The 25,631-nt window shown below is 42.8% G+C and overlaps 1 non-coding gene across 1 annotated transcript; it reads right to left on the reverse strand.

The window, feature by feature from the left end:
* Positions 1-945: 945 nt before the first annotated feature.
* Positions 946-1,052, reverse strand: LOC130856156 (U6 spliceosomal RNA). The gene has a single exon (XR_009054453.1). It is a non-coding gene; the product is annotated as a U6 spliceosomal RNA (small nuclear RNA).
* Between the last annotated feature and the right edge of the window lie 24,579 nt (positions 1,053-25,631).

Here is a 25,631-nt window from a genome sequence, read left to right on the forward strand (position 1 = left end):
CTAGGAGGTGGGTCCAAAAGGATCTTGCTTTGATGGATGTCATAGCGTGTTCTGCCTATGTTTTCCTCTAGGAGTTTTATCATGTCTGGCCTTACATGTAGGTCTTTAATCCATTTGGAGTTTATTTTTGTGTATGGTGTTAGGAAGTGTTCTAATTTCCTTCTTTTACATGTAGCTGTCCAATTTTCCCAGCACCACTTATTGAAGAGGCTGTCTTTTTTCCATTGTATAGTCTTGCCTCCTTTGTCAAAGATAAGGTGCCCATATGTGCTTGGGTTTACCTCTGGGTTCTCTATTCTGTTCCATTGATCTTCCTTTCTATTTTTGTGCCAGTACCATACTGTCTTGATCACTGCGGCCTTGTAGTACAGTTTGAAGTCAGGAAGCCTAATTCCACCAACTCCATCTTTCCTTCCCAAGATTGCTTTGGCTATTCAGGGTCTTTTGCGTTTCCATACAAATCGTAAGATTTCTTTTTCTAGTTCTGTGAAAAATGCCATTGGTAATTTGATAGGGATTGCACTGAATCTGTAAATTGCTTTGGGTAGTACAGTCATTTTCACAATGTTGATTCTTCCAATCCAAGAACATGGTATGTCTTTCCCTCTGTTTGTATTGTCTTTGATTTCTTTCATCAGTGTCTTATAGTTTTCTGCATACAGGTCTTTTGCCTCCTTAGGCAGGTTTATTCCTAGGTATTTTATTCTTTTTGTTGTAATGGTAAATGGGAGAGTTTCCTTAATTTCTCTTTCTGCTCCTTCATTGTTAGTGTATAGGAATGCAAGAGATTTCTGTGCATTAATTTTGTATCCTGCTACTTTACTAAATTCATCGATTAGTGCTAGCAGTTTTCTGGTAGCGTCTTTAGGGTTTTCTGTGTATAATATCATGTCATCTGCAAAGAGTGACAATTTTACTTCTTCTTTTCCAATTTGGATTCCTTTTAAAAATATGGAACGCTTCACGAATTTGTGTGTCATCCTTGCACAGGGGCCATGCTAATCTTCTTTGTATCATTCCAATTTTAGTACATGTGCTGCCAAAGCGAGCACCATAATTGTCTTTTAAAGGAGGAATACGGTAGAACTATTTCTAAAATCAAAGCAATTTTATTTCCAGAAGGAAACTCAGTAACCACCTGATCCCATTTCTCCTTTTCATATTTTTTTAAAGAAACTTTATTTTCCATTGAACTTATCTCCATTTTCTGTTTAAGAGTCTGTGGAAGAGCAGCTTTAAGACCACTCTGGTTGCTCCTCCTTGTTTAGTGGCCTGAGCAGTGGGAGCTGCAGATCAGCCTTCAGAGGCTGGCTGTGTGGTGCGGTCCTCCAGGAGGAGCTGCTGGAAGGTGCTGAGGCCACCTGCACCTTCAGACCCGTCTGCAACTTCAGATTGAGTAGCAATAAATTCAGGACCTGGAGCAGCTCATTCACCCTGAAATTCCTCCTGGGTCTCAGCCTTTTCAGCAGCTGCCTGCTCGTCCTTTTCTGTCTCCAGGATCCCTGTAGAAGCAGAGATGGGACCTGACCTCCCACGAGTGCGCACCTGAGATAGAGCCGCTCAGGCGCAGAATCCCCAGGCCAGCATCACCACATCAGACCCGCCAGGAGCTCCCCTCTTGCTGCAGGGGTGGCAGTGTCCACACAGCGCAGGGGAAAGTCTGTGGACATGGAGCAACGGTAGATAGGTTACCACAAGACGCCTCTGTGAGGCTGGTGGTCACCCCTGGGATCCGTAACCCAGAACCCACAGCGGAAGCCTGCCGGGGTCTGGTTAGTCAAGCTTTCAGGAGTGGATGGAGTGGCCGCAGTAGGAATGGCTCCTGTGGCAGCAGCCAAACTTCAGCACAGCTCACTGGCCAGCATTCCTGGAGGGTGTGACACCAGCTTCAGCTGTTTTCAATGTCAACAATGGCACAAACTGCCGGTAGACGCTTCTCCCAGGTTCTCTTCAGATTTATAAGGTAACACCATCACTTTTCCTTTTATAGATGTGTTGTTCCATTTGGAAGTCGGGTCAGTGCCACCTAAGTGGGCTCTGCTGGGAGGAATTTGAGGATGTCCTTCCTTTGCAGGACATCAAGGGCTCTGGATATTGTGAGATTTTCCCTTTAAGTTACAAGGGGCAACGCAGAACAACACTGCCATTATGGACCCCTCTCTGGCTGGTGTGGAAAGACCATTTTGCCTTTTCTTGAAGAAGAAAATTTAAGCCTGGAAAGGGGAAGCAACTTGTCAAGGTCATGAATCTAGTCAGTGACAGATGCTGTAGTTGTGGCCAGTGGAAAATTTCTAGGTACCTTTAATCGAGGCAAATTCTGCATCCAGTGTCCTTTAACATTGCCCCAGTTTGATAGCTGCCACTGAGAAATGTCCCTGCCCTGTACCCATGGAACCCCCGAACAAAACCTTAGCGTCTATATAAAAAGCGAAATAAGAAAATGTTTCTCCCTCTATTTCATGAATTCCCTTGGAATTCACACAAAAACATATATCATAACAGAAACAATTGGTCAGTTGGGTCATTTAGAGTGGCTACTTCTACAACCCAAAATGTGGTTTCTGGTTTTTAGCTTGGAGAATATGAATGGAATTTCTAATGAATGGGAGTCTTCTACAGTTTCACTGTGAATTTAATATCTGTAAATGGAGCCCCAAGGCCAAATTTCCCATAAAGCATTAGCAGGATTATTGGTCAGGAAGATTCCTTAGACAGAGAAATAACAGTTCAAGTGGAAATGCAGTTGCTTCTGTTCTGAGGTCTCTGGGGTAAGTCCTTGAGGTTAGTGCTGCCCCTACCAGAGGGAAGTCCCGAGTGGCTGAATAAAGAGGTTCCAAGTAAAAGAAAGGACGAGTTGTTTTATTACCCTGGCACAAATGGAAACCAAACAAGTAAATAAAGGAAGAGTTTCTGAGAGGAGAATTTGTTGGTTTGGTTTCTGGGTGTGTCCCCAGTGGTTTCACTTTGCATTTCGGTGGCGTTTGATTGAGGTGATATACCGTGAGAAGTTTCTGCTCATGGCTTTCCAATAAGAAACCCTGGAAACCACACTCAAGGGTAGGGACCAATGAAACCCAAAGAAGAGATCACTTCACAGCTATCCTTCAACCTCCACGGATGATTCTCAGATAGTGAGCTTCATCCCTGAGCTCTCTTCTATGTCCTAAGCTGGATTTCTCACTCCCTTCTGGAAGTCTCTGTTTGAAGGTTACCAAGACATCTCAAATCTGTCCTCATTATCTTTGCCCCTGAAACTGCTCCTTCTCCTGTTTTCTAAACAGCCCGACCATTTATCCAGGTACCCCAGTCTGAAACTGGAACTTCTTGACTCTCTCTTAAACCACTTCGAATTCAAAGTCATCATCAGGTCCTGTCATGGCCGCCTTCTAAATAAATTTCACTCCTTGCTTCTCAGCAGGTGTAGGGCCAATGCCTTAGTGGAGTGAGTCATTGGTTCTCACTGGGGCTGATATGAAAACCTCCTCCCCAGAGTCCCAGCCTCCACGAGGTTCCTTCCAATCCATCCATCACGTCACTCCTCATGCTTTTTCAGAAAAGCAAATCCAATTACCTACCTTTCCACTCTGCAAGTTCTTCAGTGGCTCTTGCCACAGAGGCATCTATGAAATATGATGAAACAAAGAGGAAACCTATAAGTCTGGGCACATGAGCTGGAATTAGCCCTGCTACTCACTTGGGCAAGTCACTCAGCCTGTATGAGCCTCCATTTCCTTACTCATAAAATAAGGTATTTTGAACTAGGACAATAGATTTAAATTTTTTAATCCAGGATCAACGGTAAGAAATACATTTAAACCATCACACACACACACACAGACATGTACACATAAGCACACAGCACACACAAAAATGCACACACAAAAACACACATGCCCGTGCAGACCACACATATACACACACGAACTCACACGTTACACACAAATACACATATGTACACGTCATATTGTAAAACACAAAGTTTCCCAATGTGAAATGTAGCCTTTCGTTGTGCAATGTACTCCAATACTTCATTTTGTCCATATTATTTAATTTTTAAATTTTTAATGATCGAAGTAATGCTAGTTGTAATCCACAAAATTGATGACAGGACTCACTAACTAGGAGGCTGAAACCTGCTGTTAATAAATACTGAGCTACGTGATTTCTAAGTTTCCTTCGAACTCTGAATATGTAGGTGGGCCAAGTCATGAAAAATATAAGAAGAAAGGTTAGGAAGAATTTCTTCTAACTAATAAAACCCTGGGCACAAAAGCCTTTCCATGTCTCCTGTTTCCTGTGTGTAGGAAACAGGCTTCAGCCTCTTAGAACTTCCCTGATTTCCAAATGGCAGATTCAGTTACTCATCAGGGGAGGGAGGCAGTGCAGAAAGAAACGAAGGTGCAGTGATGCGTCAGGGTCCTGGTACCTCCTGGGGTGGGGTGGGGGATTAGGGGAGAACAATCTGATACATATCTCTGAGTTATTCTACAGGAACTAAGGCCCTCCACCCAGGGGGAGGATGGTGACTACATGCTGAGCACTAGCACGTGGACCCCAGGCAGTGTGGAATCAGAAAGCTGATGACTGAGATTCCTGGAACATCACCCTGTTACCTAACCACTAAGCAATCAGAGGAGGGTTACACATTCTGCAGCCCTCCCCCCAAATTTTGGCCAAAAAAACTTCTGCCCTGAAACCCAGGCAGGAGTTTGGGTCTTTCGAGCATAAGCCCCCTGTTCTTGCTCAGCCCTTCAATAAACACTTCTCTGCTCCAAACTTGGACATTTCCATTTGTTTGGCCCCACTGTGTTGGGCACACGAATTTGAATTTAACAACACTGATACCATAAAAACACTCACTTTATCACAAGGCAGTCCCATATCTTAGTCAAAAGCTCACTGCTTTGCTAATTGCAAATGTGGAAACCACAGACGCCAGTTTAAAATTAACCACAGACCTCAGTTAAAAATTGTGTAATTGGCTTCATGATAATATCCACAATTCCCCATCTCTTTAGGCAGCCGGTCCCTTTAAAAATAACACACAAAAAGTGTGGGGAACAGCTTTTTTTTAGCTTAATAATGTATCTTGCAGATCAGTCTACTCAAATATCTATATTCAGATGCATCTCTTTCCTAATGGCTCCGCAGGATTCCATTTTATGAACTGAGCCTAATTTAATTAATTCCTTATTGATGGCCATTTCTGCTATACTACAAACATCCTAGAAGTAAATTCCATAGACAAAGAATATGTGCGGTTGTCATTTGATAGGTATGGCCAAGTTATCTTCCATGGAAACGTTACCAGTTTACCCCCAATTTACCAAACATGAGTGCCAGTTACTCCAGATCCTTGCCAACATTTGTTTGAGAATCAGCCACTTGGATTCAGCTCTCAGCTCCTGCATGAAGTATGTGACCTTGAACAAGTTGCTGAACCACTCTGAGCCTTGGTTTCCCTGTCTTTTGGCAAAACCCACAAGGTTTTTATGAGGATTAAATGCAATAGTGAATGCAGTAAATCTTTTATAATTTATCAAGTGTGGTTGGCTGCATCTTTTTTTTTTTCAGCCCCATCCCAGTAATACTAATATAATATTTAACTTTAACATACTATTGTATGTTAATTTACAATAGTATGTTAAAGTTACATTACATTCCTTGAGGGTAGTCAAATTTAAACAGCACGCCTCCTAGCCTCTGTGGCAAACTTTGTGCTCAAAAGTGTTGACATATTATGAGCTCACAGCTTTTTCTTTTAGTATATGGTTTTCAAGTGAGTCTTGCCTATTGATGATCTTAGGTATTTAAAGTCTTCTAAGCTCTTTTGCAGGGCAGAAAGTGCTGAGGAACTCATTGTAGACGATCAGTATCTATTACCAAAAATAGTTAATTATTGTTCTGACAGAAGTTGGTTTTGGAGCGCTATAATATAACAAAAGAAAAATTAAAACAACATATCTTAGAGTTATTTATTAGAACTTGAATGTTTTTTAACCGATTTATTGATGTATAATTTACATACCTTAAATCTATCTGTTTTGAGTATAAAATTAGAGATTTGGGATAAATTTACAGAATTGGGCAAACATCAACAGAATCCAGTTTTAGAACATTTCTGTCATTGCAGTAAGATTCCTGCCTGCCCATCCACATCTCTGCAAGTTCACGGCATCTGTTAGCCAAGGATGAGTGAATAGCTTGGATCATCTCTGTCTCCCTTGTCCCCCCTCCCTCCTGCTCAGAAGGCAGCCAGAGGGTGTGGGGTAATTGTTCAAGCCACTCTGTAGTTGTCTCATTTCTAGGATCTCCCTATTAAATTCCTAGCTCGTTGACCATAATATTGCTTTCCCCAACCTGGACTGCAGCCTCAGGGGAACAAAGTGGTGGCTTTCCCTATTCACTTGCCACCAGGATCATTCCTTTAACTGACAACACAGCCGGGGGTGGGTTTTCTGCCTTCTGCTAAAACTCAGTTGCACTCCCTCCAGCACTGAAGCTGTGGGCTTTATCAACATGGCCCATCTTGCTAGAAACTTCTCATTGACTGAGCTGGCATGGGGCTGGGAGCAGTCCCAGGCAAGAATACCATAAATTCCCACTATTCTTAACAAAATATAGCAGTTCTTTATGAAAATAAAAACAAAACAAAGACAAACAAAAAGCAAACAAACAAACAAAAAAACACTTCTCAGTTTGTGGTTTGCCTTTGCTTAGTTTCCAGAGCCCTGAAATGGATGTTGTTGACAATGTCATCTTGTTTTATCATTATTTTCTAGGGAGATGATCTGCTGACTTGCTTACTCTGCCCTATTGGAAGTCTGGAACTTGGGTTTTAAGACGAGCATTCTTCTTCTATTTGGCATCTCGGTGTTCCAGCAGCTTCGATCCTTGGCCTCAGTGGATGTTCCTCTATAAGTGATGATGACTTAGGAAGGCAAGCCAGGACTCAACATTATCTGTCAATCAAGAGGTGGCCGGGCATCACTCAGCATACACAGTTTGTCTTGGTCCTTGGGGGACAATTGATGGGCAAAACAAGCCCAATAGGACAAGAAAGGAGCAGTAAAAAGATGTATTAACTATTTGCAGAGTAACGAAACCTCCTCTTGTGGCTTAAAAGCCGAGCACCGAACCCTTCTGCAGCCTGGAAAATCCAGAGGTAAAGATCTTTCGACAAAAGACAACCCCATATAGGCCTGTGCACAATTAGAATTCTGAGCGAGAGCTGTAGGGTTGAAAGACGTTATTGTCTGGGGACTGACATATTTTGTTCTATGCAGTGTAGCAAATTCAGGGCTCCTCTTATATGCAAAGAGAGGAATCCCTTTACTAATATATCAAGAAGGCATACAGCATAATAGATGATGTGTAGGGTCTGAAGCCAAACTCCCTCTGCTTGAACCATCCCCACCAGATTTCTGCCTGCCCCTTTCATTGCAGTGTGACCTTGGGCCGTTTTCATAAGTTCCCTTGGCTTCAGCTGCCACATCTGTAAAATGGGGAAGAGGATGATATTAATAATACCAACCTCAGAGGATTGGCACATGTGGAAGTTCTTAGAATCATTCCTGACCTATCACTTGAGCTCAAGAGATGTTAGTTCTTATTAATATTTTTAAACATCATTGTTTCTAGGGATCCCCAGTATATCCCACATAAGAGGCTACTCACCATGAAATCTCCTTACCAGCCCTGGGACAGAGCGGGGAGTGAGAGCAGGAGCTTAAGAACAGTGCTGCTTTGGAGAAATGTCTACTTAGATCTTCTGCTCATTTTTGATTGGGTTGTTTGCTTTTTGATATTGAGCTGCCTGAGCTGTTTGTATATTTTGGAGATTGATCCTTTGTCAGTTACTTTGTTTGCAAATATTTTCTCCCATTTTGAGGTTTGTCTTTTCATCTTGTTACTATGTATAAAATAGATAACTAATGAGAACCTGCTGTGTAGCACAGGGAACTCTACTTGATGCTCTGTGGTGACCCAAATAGGAAGGAAATCCAAAAAAGAGGGGATATATGTATACATATAGCTGATTTGCTTTGCTGTACAGTAGAAACTAGCACAACATTGTAAAGCAACCATACTCCAATAAAAAAAAAAAAAAAAAAAAGAATAGTGCTGCTTTCAGATGAAGAATTGTGCCCAGCAAAATGGCACCGAATCCACTCAAAATGACTCACTGGCCACCACATTCCTCAGACGCATGTTCCAGGGCTCCTTGGGACCAGCCCACCTCCACCCCCGTAGCCATCATGCCCTCATGGTACCTGGGCCACACCCCGACTGCCCAGCACCACTTTCCCCAAGCTGGGCGCCCAAGAGCCAAAGGTCCCTTCCCCTGGATTCTCCTTGCTCTGCTCTTCAGCTCCTGTGGCCAGGGCCCTGGCAGTCTGCACTTGCCCAGATCAGCCTGCTAGCTGGGCCTGGCTCCAAGCAATGGCTAACATACCCTAAGATGACACTTGGGAGCCCTATAACCCTACCAAGACAGCAGGCATCTGCCTTTCTGATCATCTGAAATAATCAGCCACCAGCTTGATAAAGACAAACATAAACATGTGTGTGTGTGTGTGTGTATGCCATATTCTGGGTATGGTTCAAAACTATAGCTATTCCAAAATCTGACTTCAGTTCTTGCTTAGGGCTACATGAAGCACCACAGAATAATTTCAATGATCCTTAATCGCTTAGAAATATAGGCCAGTGCTGTTTGGAGCTCTGTATTAAACATGCTAAGAGTCTTTACATTGAATTCCTGCTTTCATGCCATATAACATAAACTCAGATCTACACCATATGGGAAAAAATAAAGGTGAAGACAACCAAATCAAAATAAAATAAAACAAAACAAAGCACAAAGAAGGCAGCATGTGTAGTGGATTCACGTGTAGCCAGTGAGCACAGCCTGCCTGCTTTCAAAGGCTTGCTCTTCCCCAAGTAGCCACATGAGCTTGGACAAGCTGATGAACCCCTGTGCCTGCACCTTCGTCTAGAAAATGGGGGTAATCATGGTACCTGCCCCACGGGGCTGTTTCAAGAAATAGAGGACGTAGTGTGTGTCGCACACTTAGGACAGTGCCTGACACATTGTTGATGCGTATAAAGGTTAGCTGTTCATTATTTATCCTAACTTTTATCCTATTATTTACCGGCCAAATAAATCGGCATTTCCTAATTGCTGGTCCAGGGAACTCAAAGGCGCCACAGAAACCCGCCACCAAATGGACTTAATTTTTAAGACTGAAAACTCACACGACTCTTAATCAATAAGGTAAATCATATGTAAGTCAATGTGTTCAAAGCAATAGGTATTTTTAGTGATAAAATAATGGAAAATGATGATTAAAATGTTTTACTCTTTTTATCGAAAATGTTAATAAGAATATGGTCTATGGGACTTCCCTGGTGGCACAGTGGTTAAGAATCTGCCTGCCAATGCAAGGGACATGGGTTCATTCCCTGGGCCAGGAATATCCCACATGCTGAGGAGTAACTAAGCCCATGTGCCTCAACTACTGAGCCTGCGCTCTAGAGCCCTCGAGCCACAACTACAGAGCCCATGTGCTGCAACTACTGAAGCCTGCATGCCTAGAGCCCATGCTCCACAGCAAGAGAAGCCACCACAATGAGAAGCCCTTGCACCACAATGAAGAGTAGCCCCTGCTCGCATCAACTAGAGAAAGCCCACGCGCAGTAACAAAGACCCGATGCAGCCAATAAATAAATAAATAAATATTTTAGAAAAAGAATATAGTCTATGCTTTCAAAGATTTAACAGTCTGCGGAGGAGAATTTTTATATTTTACACATCCACTCTAAGCCAGTGTAGGGACACGCTGCTAGGAGAAAAGCACTTAGAAAGAGCCTGCTACACTCTTTCATTCTGGTGTAAATTTATAGACATGATAGACTAGTGATTGTTCCAGGACACCCTGAGCATCAATAACAGCACTAAAATAATTAGAAAATAGTTATTTTAACGAGAGTGGTTCATTGTACCTAAACTGTGCAAACAGTATGGCTGTGCTAAGTATTCGCCTTCCTTTTAAGAGTCTGGAATTTTGGTATGTACGAGGCAGAGTGTGCTCACATGACCAACTCCCAACAAAAACCCTGGTCACTGTCTTAACGAGCTTCCCTGGTAGACAACATTTCACACATGTTGTCCCAATTTGTGGCTGGAAGAATTCAGTGCATTCTGCGTGACTCCAATGGCAATAAACTCTTGGAAGCCTGCACTTGGTTTCCTCTGGTCTTTGCCCCATGGATCTTTTCTCTCGGCCGATTTTACTTTGTATCCTTTCACTATAAGAAATCATAGCTGTGAACACACGCACAAAGGAAATAGTTATTTTAAACAGTGTGCTAAACATATTTATAACACATATAACAAAGGCATAATATTCACAATATCTTTTTTTAAATTAATTTTTATTGGAGTATAGTTGCTTTACTACTCACAATATCTTAAAACATCATATCAACTAGAGACAGACTAACAATTCAGTTCATAAATGACAAAAGAGAATGAGTAAGCAACTTAGAAATACAAATGACTGTGTAATTGAAAAGATGCTTAACCTCACTAACAAGGAACAATGTGTAAACTGGATATATTTACTCCTAACACATTGGCAAACAGAAAAATAAATAATTGCTAATACCTAGATAAATAGCAGTTTGGTGGCAGTGTGAACTGGTACAGCCTATGGCAATGAACGCTATAAGAACTGCCTTCCTCTTAGGTTCAAAGCCAGCTGCAAAAAGTTCTATCAAAGTCCCATAGGCTCAAACTGAGTCTAATGCTCTTCCCTAAATCAGTCTCTGTGGCCACAGAATGCAGTACCATGGCTGGCTTAGTCTGAGTCAGCACTGGAACCCCTCCCAAAAGAGGCAAACATTTGGGCGTCTTCAGCATGAAGACGCTATGTAAAGCCACTGAAATGAATAAGGTCACCCAGGAAGAAAATTTAGAGGAGAGCCCCAGCACCCAGCCTTGGGAAACTACAGTATGACCACAGATACTGCATGTACCTTTCCAGTTGTTCTATGCCCTTACATTCATATTTATGTACAAATATGTTTGTTTTGTCTGTTAGTATACAAGGGATTAGCTCACGTATATTGTTCTGCATGTTTGTTTGTTTCACTTACTATTATATTCTGGAGAAATTTCCATGTCTGGTGTCCCCAAGTTAAGAGCATCCCTAATCTATTTTTCTAAAGAATTAACCCTTGACTGGGGCCAAGAAGGAAGTGGAGATGGTCTGCTCCCCAAACACATCTGGTTTATGTTCCCACACACCTCCCCCCAGCTTCCTGGGTAATGGTACCACCATTTCCTGAGACCCTTTTTAGGTTTTATTTTTTTGTTACCCTTTTCAAAATTTCTTTTCATGATTTGGCCTCTTTAGGGATACTTTTATGCTGTCATGTCAATACGATTTGAGACGGATAAGGGTGTAAATAGTATGGTCAGCCTGCTGTAGCGGAGCAAAGTCTCCATAACGTAATTTTAAGGGATAGAGGCAAGCTGCAGAAATATCTACATATACATATATAATACATATATTTACATATAACACCATTTTCAAAATTAATAAATGTATGCTCTGTATGCTTAAAAATCGAGCAAGGACTTTCTATAGCATACATTTCTATATTTTAAAAGTTTTGTGAATGGGCAGAGATTATTTTTATAAAGAAAATAACTTTTTAAAAACAGTAAACTGATTTTTAATTTTTTAACGGTCACTGAAGCAATTATTGAAACTTCAACAAGCAAAACTAATTTAAAAAAAAAACAACAAAAAGACTTCCCTAGTCTCCTTTCACTTTGGTTATAACTATCTGGCAGGTAAATATTCGGGCTTATATCCCCTTAATCTTTTCTCCCTGCAGGCATGCACACACTTTTCTCCCCAGAGCAATCATTTTTAACGTGACGTTTTCTCTCAACAATATGTCATAAGCATCTTTCCAAATCAATAAAAGAAGTATCAACTAATCTAAAAGAATAGATTTAATATTCTCTGTCCACAGAGCAATAAAATTAGAGATCAATGTGAGAATACCAGAAAAAATACATTTGGAATTTTAAAGACATCATTCTAATAATGTATAAGCACAAGAAGAAATTATAAGAAAATTTCAAAATATTGGTAACTAAAAGATAAAGCTCTAAAAATGAAGAGGGGATGAATGTTGTATTTATATGGAAATATGTAGTCCTAAATGCCTTTATTAATACATAAGAAATCTTTAGTAAACAAGATTGAAAAAATCTGATTTTTAAAATCTGGGTCTGATATTGTGATTTTGGGAAGAAATATATATTTGGTCTTCCTTCTGGTTTCTGGCACAGAGCTCCTAAAATCCTTGGAGTTTCCTAAGTGTTTAGAGCTATAAAGGTGTCTTTTGTTATGTTAATTAGGTGACTTTTGGAAAACCCCTAGGTCATCTGAGGAGCAAGACTGATAACCAGAAGAAACAACCAAGGAATGAAAGGGTTGGAATTTTCAGTCCCACCCACCCCCAAGCTCCAGAAAGGAGATGGGGCTGAAGGTTGAATAAATCGTCAATGGCCAATGATTTAATCAATTATAACTACTTAATAAAACCTCTGTAAAAACTCGAAGACAGGGTTTAGAGAGCTTCAAGGTCAGCAAGCACGTGGAGACTGGGGGACAAGAGTGAGCCTGGAGAGGACAGGGAAGCTCCAAGCCTTTTCCCATACCTTGCCCTACGCATCTCCTCCATCTGGCTTTTCCTGAGTTATAGCCTTTGATAATAAACTGGTGATCTAGTAAGCGAAATGTTTCTCTGAGTTCTGTGAGCTGCTCTAGCAAATTAATCAAACCTAAGGAGGGGTTGCTGGAACCTCCCATCTGTAGCCAGAGCCACAGGTGGCATCTGAAGTGAAGCAGGGGCACTCTTGTGAGACTGAGCGCTTGACCTGTGGAATCTGATGCTATGTCCAGGTGGAGGGTGTCAGAATTGTATTGAATTGTTGGACACCCAGTTAGTGTCTGAAAATTGCTTGGTGGTATGGGAAACCCTCTTCCCAGTTTCCCACACATTCGAATTGGGTGCAGAATTGTTCTTGGGTTTTAGTTACACTAGTGTTTATTACATATATATTAACTGGGGGGTGGGGAGGTTGGGCTTTGGTTTTGTGGGTGTTTGGGATATCTCATGTATTAAAACTTTTTAAGAAAAATAAATGTTAACTCAGGAAGCATTTGACTCAAAGTAAATTCAAAGAAAGCAGGAAAAAAGAAATAAATATAAAAGCAGAAATTAATGATGATCAATAAAACTAAAAGCCAGTTCTTTGAAGAGACAATAAATAAATTCCTGACTATGGTGACCAAGGAAAACGAGAAAAGCCATGAATTCGGCATGGCATTAGAAAGGAAGGGGGAGGGCTTCCCTGGTGACGCAGTGGTTAAGAATCCGCCTGCCAGTGCAGGGCACACGGGTTTGAGCCCTGGTCTGGGAAGATCCCACATGCCTCAGAGCAACTAAGCCCGTGCACCACAACTACTGAGCCCATGTGCCACAACTACTGAAGCCCATGTGCCTAGAGCTTGTGCTCCACAACAAGAGAAGCCACTGCAATGAGAAGCCTGCACACTGCAATGAAGAGTAGCCCCCGGTCTTCACAACTAGAGAAAGCCCGCACATCGCAATGAAGACCCAACACAGCCAATAAATAAAAATTAATTAATTAATTAATTAAAAAAAGAGAAACGAAAGGGAAGACATAACTACAAATGCAGGAGAAAATATTAAAACTATAAGAGAATAACATTACAAATTTGAAAACTATAATTATAGAGAAAAATTTAAAGAAAAACAGAAGACTTGAATAAGACAACAGCTATTTGAGAACTTGAATAAGTTGCAAGGGAGAAAAGCTCCCCCTCCTCCTCTTGCAAATGACACAGTGTGGTTTCATACGCAGGCTTTAACAACATTCAACAGATTATCCCTGTCCAATGCAACTATCACAGCAAACAGACTTTCAAAGACAAAGAGAGCTACCAACTTATTTTGTGAGATAAAACTGTCTTCACCTGGGTTTCTGTGAAAACAGAGCCTGAGATACAGGCTTATGTGTAGGTAGTTTATTTGGAATGGGATCCCAGGAAGCAGAAGTGAGAGACAGAAGGTTGAAGCAAGGAAGGAGAAAAGGCTAATGTAAGGATGCATCACTTAGTTGGCTTCAGGAGAGGGATGGATTGAGGATGGATGGCTCAAGGATAAGCAGTTTTTTATGGGGTGATGAAAAATGTTCTAAAATTGATTGTGATGATAGTTACATAACTGTAAATATACTAAAAGCCATTGAATTTTACAATTGAAATGGGTAAACTGTATGTGAATTGTGTCTCAACAATATTGTCTCAACAATATGTCTCAATAATTATGTCTCAATAATTATGTCTCAAAACACAAATGATTTGAAATTTATTCAAATTACTTAAAAATAAGAAAATAAGACCAAAGTAATAAAGAGAAGAAGAAGAAAGAGAAATGCAAAGAAGGTGGTGCACAGGAAAAGGGAGAGAGAATGAAAAGGAAGAAAAAGTTCTTTGACTCAGTAGGTAAATACAAAATTAATTGTTTGTGATATAATTGTCTATATAGAGAAGTTGACTCTTAGACAAACCCTTTAAATGTTGCTGAATCCAAGATTAACACACCAAAATCGTTAGCAGTCTTTTTTTTATAGCTCTTTATTAGAATATAATTGCTTTACACTGTTGTGCCAGTTTTTGCTGTACAATAAAGTGAATCAGCTGTATTTATACATATATCCCCATATCCCCTCCCTCCCACAACTCTCTCCCAGCCTCCCTATCTCACCCCTCTAAGTCATCACCCATCATGGAGTTGATCTCCCTGTGTTATGCAGCAGCTTCCCACTAGCTATCTATTTTACATTTGGTAGTGTATATATGTCAATGCTACTCTCTCACTTCATCCCAGCTTCCCCTTCACCCCCCCACCCCACGTCCTCAAGTCCATTCTCTACATCTGCATCTTTATTCTTGCCCTGTCACTGGGTTCATCAGTACCATTTTTTTAGATTCCATATATATGAGTTAGCATATGGTATTTGTTCTTCTCTTTCTGGCTTACTTCACTCTGTATGACAGACTCTAGGCCCATCCACCTCACTACAAATAACTCAATTTCATTCCTTTTTATGGCTGAGCAATATTCCATTGTATATATGTGCCACATCTTCTTTATCCATTCATCTGCTGATGGGCATTTAGGTTGCTTCCATGTCCTGGCTATTGTAAATAGTGCTGCAATGAACATTGTGGTACATGTTTCTTTGGGGATTATGTTTTTCTCAGGGTATATGCCCAGTAGTGGGATTGCTGGGTCATATGGTAGTTCTATTTTTAGTATTTTAAGGAACCTCCATACTGTTTTCCATAGTGGCTGTACCAGTTTACATTTCCACCAACAGTGAAGGAAGGTTCCCTTTTCTCCGCACCCTCTCCAGTATTTATTGTTTCTAGATGTTTTGATGGTGGCCATTCTGACTGGTGTGAGGGGATACCTCATTGTGGCTTTGACTTGCATTTCTCTAATGGTTAGTGATGTTGAGCATCTTTTCATGTGTTTGTTAGCCATCTGCATGTCTTCTTTGGAGAAATGTCTATTTAGGTCTTCTGCCTATTTTTGGATTGGGTTGTTTGCTTTTTTGGTATTAAGCTGCAGGAGCTGCTTGTACGTTTTGGAGATTAATCCTTTGTAAGCTGCTTCATTGGCAAATATTTTCTCCCATTCTGAGGACTGTCCTCTTGTCTTGTTTATGGTTTCTTCTTCTGTGCAAAAGCTTTTAAGTTTCATTAGGTCCCATTTGTTTATTTTTTATTTTATCTTCATTATTCTAGGAGGTGGGTCAAGAAGGATCTTGCTTTTAATAGCAGTCTTTAGTAGGCTTATTAATGGCCCCCAATGATATCAGGCTCTAATGTCTAGAATCTAATAAATGCTTCCCTATTTGGAAAAAGGATCTTTGCAGATGCAATTAAGTTAAGGATCTTGTGATAAGCAGATGATCCTGAATTATCCGCGTAGATCTTAGATGCAATCACATGTATCATAAGAGGGAGATTTCACTCACGCGCACACACACACACTCACACTCACACACACACAGACACACTGGGGAAGGCAATGTAAAGACAGAGCAGAGCAGGATTTGAAGACTGACCTTGAAGATTGGAGTGATGTGGCCACAAACCAAGGAATACCGGCAACCACCAGAAGCTGGAAGAGGCAAGGAACGGATTCTTCCCTCGGACCTCTGGAGGGAGAGGAGCCCGCCGACAGCTTGATCTCAGCCCAGTGGTACTGAGTTTGCACTTCTGTCCTCCAGAACTGTGAAAGAATAGATTTTTGTTGTTTTAAGCCAGAAAGCTTTTAGAAATTTTGTACAGCAGCCATGGGAAACTAAAACACAGTCCTATAGTACCCACCAGAAGAAACGAATTAAAAGGTATAATGAACAAAAGTTTCTACTCACAAAGCAATAAACACTTCAAGATACTTAGGAATAAATCTCACACTATACAGCACTAATCACAGACTCCCTGGTGTGTGTGCCCAGGTCTGGCTTCCCTATCAGAGCAAAAGTTCTCTGAGACTGGAGAACACGTCTTTAGGAACGATGTGTCAAGTGCAGGTGCTAGAGACTTAGAAATAAATAAGACATAGACCCTGTCCTCAAAGCAGACAGACAGGTAGTAACGGTATAATTCATTAAGTATCTCAACAGTACATGGACAGAGTTCTGTGGGAGTTTGGTAGGGGAGAGCGCAGGGACAGGAGCAACTAGCCTTGAAAATTACCTTGAAAAATTAAGAAATGTTCAGAAAGGAGATAGCACCAGAAGTGGCTCTTCAAACTTCAAGCCAAGAAGAGGCAGGGGAAGGTCAGTGCAGTTAGAGGAACAGTGAGTGCAAAGATAAGGAAGTATCAAGAAAGAAACTAACATGTCTGGGGAAGGGTACAAAGTTCCCTCTGATTATGTACGCTGTGGGCACTATTCCATATGTATTATATACTTCATAGGAAAAAAGCTGGAGAGTCAGAAGAAGCCAGATCAAAAAGGAAAAGCTGCCTTGAGCCAAACAAAAGGTTCCTTGGTGAAAAGGGAGACAGAATCTTTGACTGTGGGGCAGACTTGATTTTTTCTAGTTCCCTCTGGTGCAGGGTGGAAGCAGACTGGTATCAGGAGCAAAGCCAGCTGCATGTAAGGTGACTGAGAGTGGAGGTGACTGCATTAAACCAGGGAGGGTCCCCAGGTCTGCATAAGGCAAACTTGACTGAGTTCCAGTCAACTATCACCAGGAAGAATGGTGGTCCAGAACTGCCAGCTATTTGTATTTTCCAAGAGAAGCCATAATCTCAGATTATTTTATAAAACTGCCCAATTTTTAATCTTGGCAGCTAATTCAAATCAGTTGTGGAGGTTCAACAGAGCACACTTGCAGGGCCATCAGACACTCAAGTCACGTGAGACTCTCAAATTGCCTGTGGTGGCCCTGCCTTAGATCTTGCAAGAAGTAAATTAAAGATTCATGAAGGAAAGTTCTACTCCTACATTATGTCATAAAGTTAGAAACCTCATTAACCCCTAGGGCATGATTTGAGTTGAGAATAAAAATAAAATCTCATTAAATTCACGGAAACAGAACCAAATTTGGAGTTGTGGAAGACTCTCCAAGATGTCAGGCACATCCCTGACTGCTCAAGAAGGACAAGCAGGCTGTTGACAACACAGCCCCCATGTCCCCAACAGAACAGACTCCATGAGGAATGGACCCCGGGGTGATGATGTCGTGCAGATCCAGGCTCTCATTGGGAGGAGGAGGGGGTGGCGGAGGGGGGACAGTCAGGAAAAACAGGACAAGATTTTGTTTCCTTGACTTCTTGAGGCTTCAGTTTTCTCATTTCTACAACCAAGAGGCTGAGCCTGAGATATGCTCTCCGGTCCCTTCTACTCTGCAATTTGCGCAGAGCAATGGGATGACTTCATTTCTGCTCTCCTGCTCTGACACGGTGTTGTTTTCTGACCGTCAGGGGCAAGTAACGCCTCCTAGACTTGATGAAAAGCTGTCACCACAGGCCTCAGCAGTCAGCACACTGAATGAATATCTTGGGGGAAAAAAACAAAAACAAAAACCCATGTCAGAAACTCATGTTCATAACCAATAAGTGAAGATTGGTAAAGGACAAAGACAAGACTAGCGGGAATAATCTGGTATTTTTTGTTTTTCCACTCAGCATCCCCTCTCTTATTAGAAGGAGAGAGACAACTTACAAGAGCCTTGCTCTGGGAGAGGACAGTACCCATCTTTATTCATTCTGTCACTCACTCGACAAGTATTCACTGAGGCCTCCAGGCTCCAGCCCCTGTGGAGGCTGACGGGCACCACCATGAAGGAGAGGCGTGCTCCTGCCCTCAGCAAGCGCGTGTTCTCCCGGGATGGGACAGACCTCAGATAAGGAAGCAGTGTAAACCAAATTTGGATGATAAAGATTTTACATTTTTAAAATTGATAATTATTTTTTATGTGCTATGAAAGAAAGGCACCAAGTGCCGTGATGGTGAGTACCTTCAGGAGGTGTGCAGAGGCCCCTCTAAAAATGATATTTAAGCTGGAAGGTGGAGGAGGAGCAGGTGGCAGGAACTGCTCAGGGAAGGGTGTTCTAGGAAGAGGACATAGAAGTCCAAATGAGTGAGTCAGAAAGAGCTCCGCAAGTCCTAGAAACCGTCAGAGGGCCAGTTGTCCAGAGCCTGCTAACAAGACGGTGAGTAAACTGAGCCTGAGATTACTGGAGAGGTGCCGGGGCTCTGATGGCCACCATGAAGAGTTTGGATTTTGTTCCAAGGGCAGTGGAGAGCTGCTCTTAAGGAGATATAAGGAGGTGCTTGACATCTGATTTTTTTGAAAGATCTCCCTGGCTGCGGCATGGAGAGTAGATTGCAGGAAGGCAAAAACCTCCTTACAATTATCCAGGCCAGACACAATGGCTATGGACAGCAATGAATGGACTTGGGATACATCTTAGAGGCAGAATGGAGAGAACTATTGATGAGTTGGATGTAGGTGATGCAGGAAAGGGAGGAATCAAGGATGACCAATAGATATTTGACCTGAGACACAGACGTGTGTGGGTACCATTTACCACAGTGGGGAAAGCTGGAGGAAAAGTGGGTTCAAATAAGAAAAAAATGGTTACATTTAGAAAGTAAGTAACCAGGCTTGGGAAACATTGTCCTGGAAGAACCCCGCGCACAGATATCCCACGTCACAGTGCTGATCATGTCACTGCCTTGTCTGAAACGTGTCAATTGCTTCTCAATGCCATTGCGACACGATGCAAAGCAGCGTGGAGTCTAAAGTGCTTTATGGTTTGGGCCCAACTTGATTCCCCAGCTTCACCTCCTTCCACTTCCTAAGCACATTCTGCCCCTCTTTCATCGTTCCTACTTTTGCCATCCCACAGAGTTTGCAGTTGCTTGAATATGTCTTTCTTGCCTCACACCTTTTAGCCTTTGAACTTATTGATTGGCTTCCTTCTTCATCCACTTGCTGAACTCAGCTCAGCTCAAAAGTGATACCTCTTCTAAGAAGCTTTCCTTGGTTGCTCCAGGCTGACTTGTAAGTTTTCTAACTAGGCAACACAGTATTAATTCAGAACATAAGAATAGGGAGTCAGAAGGCCTGGGTTCAAATCTACCCAGCAGCTGGAAGTTCCTCAAGGTCAGGGACTACACCTGGATCAACTCTGTACCTGCCCACGTGCCTGGGACGATGCTTGGCCCAGAGCACAGAGGTGCCTGAGGAAGCTCTGGTGAAGAGGAGTAAAAGACCTCACTGCTCACGCTAGGCTTCGAATCCTAAACCAAGTTCCCAAATCTTCCTTCTAAACTGAAAGGATGCACTCCAGAGACACCTATGTCTGTACTGCTAAAGGCCCCAAATGAGAAGCAATTGCATTCATTTTCCTCCAGTGCTTTCTCTCCATCGTAACTTTTTTTCTCATCCCAGCCCTCCAAGCTCATTTCTGTAGAGTGTCCTCACCCCAACCGCCAACACCCCAGCCCTCGTAGGGAGTGGAGGAGGTCAAGCAGTGGTCTGCAGGATTTCCAGATATACTTCAAGGATCATTTAAGTGTCCCAGAACCCACTGACCAAAAATTAATTATTGAAAGCCTACTACATGCCCACTACCAAGCTAAAGGTCTTGGTGGATCAAAGTTGTGTATTATGGGGTGTGAAACATGTGCAAATGCTGGGATCTTTTAAGGAAAACAATATAAAGTGATAAATACAGGTTTAGGAACAGAGTCTGGAAAAGCATGGTGAAGTGAGGGACCTAGAAGCTTAAACTTTATTAGCCTCACATACATCTGAGGCTCCAGCTTCAAGAGTTCTTAACCTATTTTGTGCCATGTGAAAGCCTGGTAAAAGGATAGATCTCTTCTAGGCTTTTAAGTGCATAAAATAAAATTCAGAGCATTACAAAAGAAATGATTTATATCGAAATACATCTGGGAAATATATTCAAAAAACAAATTTGTGATATAGTCATCTGTTTTTCTCTATTAGGGCATTAAACATCAAGATCTTGCAACAGGTCAAAGAACTAGTGCTTTCCCTTTTTTAGAAGAATTTCCCTACTGTGAGTTCAGCAGCTACCTTGTCTCAGTAACCAGAACCCTCTTGGGTGCCTCATGCATGGGTGACCTGAACACCCTCCAGTTTTCACAGCTGTGCCAGCCAGCTTGTGGGTCCTTGTGCTCTGTCTCAAGTAACCAGTAGTGGTGGCGGCAGCTTGAAAGTTGGAGTCATAATCACATGCCCCCCACATATATGTTCTCCATTCCTTCCTTATTCAATCATCCAAAAGATCTCATGTTCACCTGGAGATTTGCACAGCATGCTGGGAGGCCGAGGAAGACAGAAAAACGGCAAGATTCGCAGTCTGCAAATCTGGGTTCAACTAGTTAGGTGGTCTTAGCAACCACTCTGAATCAAATCTCCAAAATGGGCAGGAGGAAGGTTTCTACCCTACAAGGGTGTTCTGCATATGGGAAGGTGTGTTAAAAGCACTTTGATGACTAAACATTTCTGTGAAGAAGTTATATAATTTGACATCCTGAGAAAGGAAGAGAGACTATTGGATTTAGTGATGCTCTAGCCATCTATTCTCTCAATATTGTGAGAAGTGCTTTAACATTCCTTGCCTAGTTTATTGAAATTGATTGATATAGTATGTGCACTGCCCCAAGGCACATGATAGAGTAAAGTAGGGCTGAGTTCAAACTCAGGTCCCTGGGTTCTGAGTCCACTAGTTTTTCTATTCTGCTGGGCATCTGGGTTCCAGGGCAGTGGGAGGCAGTCTCCATGCTCAGGGGGCCGGGCCGTAGTGTACAGTGGGTTTCCTCACATGTTCCTCTGCTCTGGGTCACCCAAATTCTGATTGTCCCCCTTTTCTTCATGGCTTCACTGCTCCTCAAGACTGCAAATCCGTCTGTGAAGACAGAGGAGGCCTCTTCCTCTTCCTGAAGGCCTTGGCCCCTGGGCTGAGGTCCAGCTGTTAGTACAGCCTTTAGAGCAGCACTTATTACTTCATAACAAGTCTTTACTCCCCTTGATAGGATCCCCAACAAGTAATTCAAGCACACATTGAAAACATCTTGAGTACTTCCTATGTGTCAGGGACTGTCCCAGGCCCTTTGCAGGGGACAAAGTTGACCCAGGTACAGTCAGTCCTTGACCTTGAGAATCCCCAGATGATGGAGTTAGGATTTGAATCCAAGCAGGTTATGAGTTTTTGGGTTTTTTTTAACTTTTATTTTATATTGAATATAGTTGATTTATAAGGTTAGTGGTTATGAATTTTATATGGAAAGGGTTCTCAGAGTTCACCAGATCCAATCCTCCCATTTTACAGATGAAAACACTGCTTCCATGTGCACTAGGTGCCAGGAAGTTTTCTAAGGACTTTAAAAATGTGAAATAGATACAAAAGCAAAAATGAAGGCAAAGAACTTTTAAGTAACTTGCCTAAGATCACATAACCGGGAATAAACGGCAGCGCTGGGCTTCAAACCCAAAGAGTCCAGCTTCAGCATCCACACTCGCAGCCTGCTTTACTGAGGGAGGAGTAGGATTCAGGGAGCAGGTTGCCGGTCCTTCCCCTCACACCCGTCAGGATGCTCCCCCAAGCATCTGGCAGGCCAGATCTGGCCCAGTCTTGAGTCAGAGAGCAGAGATGCTATCAGTGACAACCCCAAGAGCAAACAAGACAGGAGTTTATTCTCTGCTATTTTTTTCCAGCCTTTAGTCAGCCTGGAGTGGTTGGTTTTCTGGCATCTCCAGAGTCACACAGAATAGCCCCCAAGACACAATGGAGACCGAGGAAATCGTCCCTCCCCCACTATGGCCCACCTTTCCAGCGAAGCCCTCTCCACTCCTCTTTCTCAAATCCTGCAGCCTCCTTTGCCCTTGACCTGACTTTGAAAGGACAAATCATCAGTGTCCCATTAGGGCTGACATTTGAGTGGAGCAATGTCAACAGATGTGTTGAGACAGATCTGCTGATTGGATCCAGGCAGATCATGAAATGTGGTATCAAAAGCCCCCTCCACGGGACTCCCAGGCAAAGCACTACAGCCGGCCCTGGGCAGAGCAGACCCGTGGAATCCAGACAGAGGCCTCAAGCCTGCCAGCCCTGAGTCTTGGCTGCAGAGACACTCTCTTCTCCCCATCGGTACACTTTTGCAGCTCCTTGCTGCTGCCAGAGAAGAACAGACTTCAATTTCCTCTGTGCTGATGTTTCCAGGTCCCAGCTGTTGTCACCATCAGCCCCTCTCATACTCCTGCAATACAAGGAACCTGGTCTGAAAAGACCCTGGACTCTACGGCTACTTTCAGGGTCTCACATTCGCTTTCAAGCCATCATTTGTCCCACACTTATTGAGCATCCACTATGTGCCGGGCATTGTGCTCAATGCCAGAGATCAAGCAGTGAATATGCAAATATAGTCCCTGAATTTAAGAAACTTACAGTCCAGTGGGGACACAGGAAATCACGACAAGGACTCACAAGTACAGGACTAGAGGAACATAACCTTGTCTGGGTGGTCAGGGAAGGCTTTCTGGAAGAAGAAGTATCTAATCTGAGATCTGAAGAATTAGTGAGGCTTAACTAAACAGAAGTAGGAGGAAGGAGAACTGGGTGGAAAAGTTTTTGAGGAAGAGAGAGGAACATATGCAGAGGTCTTCCTGAGAGGAAATCCTTGGCTTTCAAGAAATGAATGTTGTGAAGAACGTGAGGGGCAGGATGGTCATGGAACGTGGTGGAAGGCTAGAGAGATTATAAAGAGCTGTAGACCAAGGTAGAAGTTGGGTTTGTGGAGACATTCGAGGCCATTATTGGGTTTTATGTAAGCAAGAGTGTGTCTTGCTTACAGACCCCTCATCATTCCTCTGGTCATGATTCAAGCGACCTGGCCCTTCAGCTCATGTGTCACTTCCACAGAAAGGCTGTCCTTGAGCACTTAGCTTGCAAAGGAAGAGGGGTCAGAGCTCTGGCTTGGGTGAAGGTTGGACATTTGTGGTTGAGAAGCTGTGGGACCTGGTTGGGCTGAATCCTGAAGAGGGGTTCAAAGATCTCAGTCAGTCACAGCTCTGGGAAAACTACAGCCTCCCAGCATATAGCCAAAGGGGAGAAGCTCCTCACTGAAACCAGTTCCACAAGGTCAGGGACTGGCTTGGGACAGTGAACGCCAGAGGGAACCAAAGCCGGGCCTTTGAGGAAGAGGTTTGAGGAGAATGTGGGCGTTTCTCATAAAAGGGTAAACAGGAACTTTCATTTTCTCTTGGCCTCAGGCAGGTATGAATAGGAAGACCAAAATATTGAGCCTTTTCACCAGAAACAGCATTACTCTCACAACACACCACCCTGACAGAGTCTCATTACTCAACACTAAGGGTTTAAAAACCCCACAGGGCTTAGCAGTAAGGGTGAGAGAAGTGAGAGAAGGGGAGACCTGTGAGCTCATGGGGTGGGGGCGGGGCCCTCTGTAAGGGAGGACCCGACCTCATTTGAGAAACCAAAATAAAGAAGATGTGCCAACACGGAGTGGGTTGGAAGAACGCCGGTCTCCTCGGAAAGAGGGAAATGAAAAATCCCACAGATGTGAGTGGAGCCAGGGTGAGCAGAATTTCCTCTTGCTGTTCAGGAAGGCAGTTCTCCAAGACAGAAAGCAGTGATTCACGAGCACGGCGCTCTGTGTCTGCCCAGGCTCCATCCCCAGAAGACCCTCAGGAAGAAATGAGGTCCTAGTGCTCAAAAGTCCCCATCTGTCTTTCCCCTTGAAAGGCCATTGTGAAAAGACTGACGACAACTTGACAAATGTAAATATCAACCTTGTGTTGAATGAAGAGCACTTCTCAAGCAAGAAACTAGCAGCTATTTTTACAGATGTGTATAAAGCAAATATTGCCCCCTGGAAGCACGTCTTCCCATCTATAACACCCCATCTCAAGTGGTGCTTGAGGGCCACCCAGGCCCTGGGCTCTGAGAGGAGAGTGCTTCTTGACGCAGGTGAGAATTGCATGGACCTGCGTGGAGTAAGTCTGGCTTCTAAGTAAGTTCGGAAACCAAGGGACTCTTTGGTGACCAATGAAAATGAAAAATGGGCTGCAAAAGTGACCATTCTGTGGGAAGGCTACAGAAACTGAGGTCATTTTTTCAGTCTGAAGAAATAGGTTGAAGAAGAAAAGCCTGGGGAAGCTGGCAGGGCTTTAGGGAGCAGAGCTCTTGATAATAGTCATCAGATATATTAAAAGTTACGTGAAAGGTGTGAGGAAGGTCTTTTCAAATGCACTGGGGCAAAATGAGAAAATGCACTTAACTAGCCACTCAGTCCTCTGACCCATTTTAGACACTCCCATCCCGCAACTACTGTCCTCTGCTCCAAACGCTATTTAGAGAACCTGGGAGTTTGTGTTTCAAGACCACATATACTCTTCACCCAGCCTATGGCTTCATCTCTGTAGCTATCATTTTTCAAAATAGCTACCAAGCAACTATGGACCATTGTTTAACAGAATATGAGGTCATTAGTAAAATACAAGATTTCATATGAGTAGGCACATTATCTCAGCTATCACTTCTGTCCTTAAAAGTCCCCTCCTTACCCATGGCCAAGGTCATAGGTGCCTTATAAAAATGATGATAAACAGGCTTCAAAGATTTCAAGAACTCTTGGCTTCTATCACATTTGGATTCAAGCCCTCTCACTTCAGTCTGGTTTCCTAAGACTCCATTCTGTGCCCCAAACCTGGAGTCTCCACAGGGCCTCTGGACGGATGACTCAGTTGTCCTGAAACTTTGGTTTTGTTTTTTGTTTCAGCCCAAGTTCATTTACCACCTCATCTTCGGTTTCTCAGTTTACAGTCTATGGGCAAATCCCACCCAATGTTATCGGTCAGCTCCACAGTTCAGCTCCCTGAAGGAGACTCCTATTCTCTAGAGGGAGGGGCCTACAAGTCCTGTCGGCTGGAAGGTTAACA

The sequence above is a fragment of the Hippopotamus amphibius genome, chromosome 6 (genome assembly GCF_030028045.1).
Source record: "Hippopotamus amphibius kiboko isolate mHipAmp2 chromosome 6, mHipAmp2.hap2, whole genome shotgun sequence".
NCBI lineage: Eukaryota > Metazoa > Chordata > Mammalia > Artiodactyla > Hippopotamidae > Hippopotamus > Hippopotamus amphibius.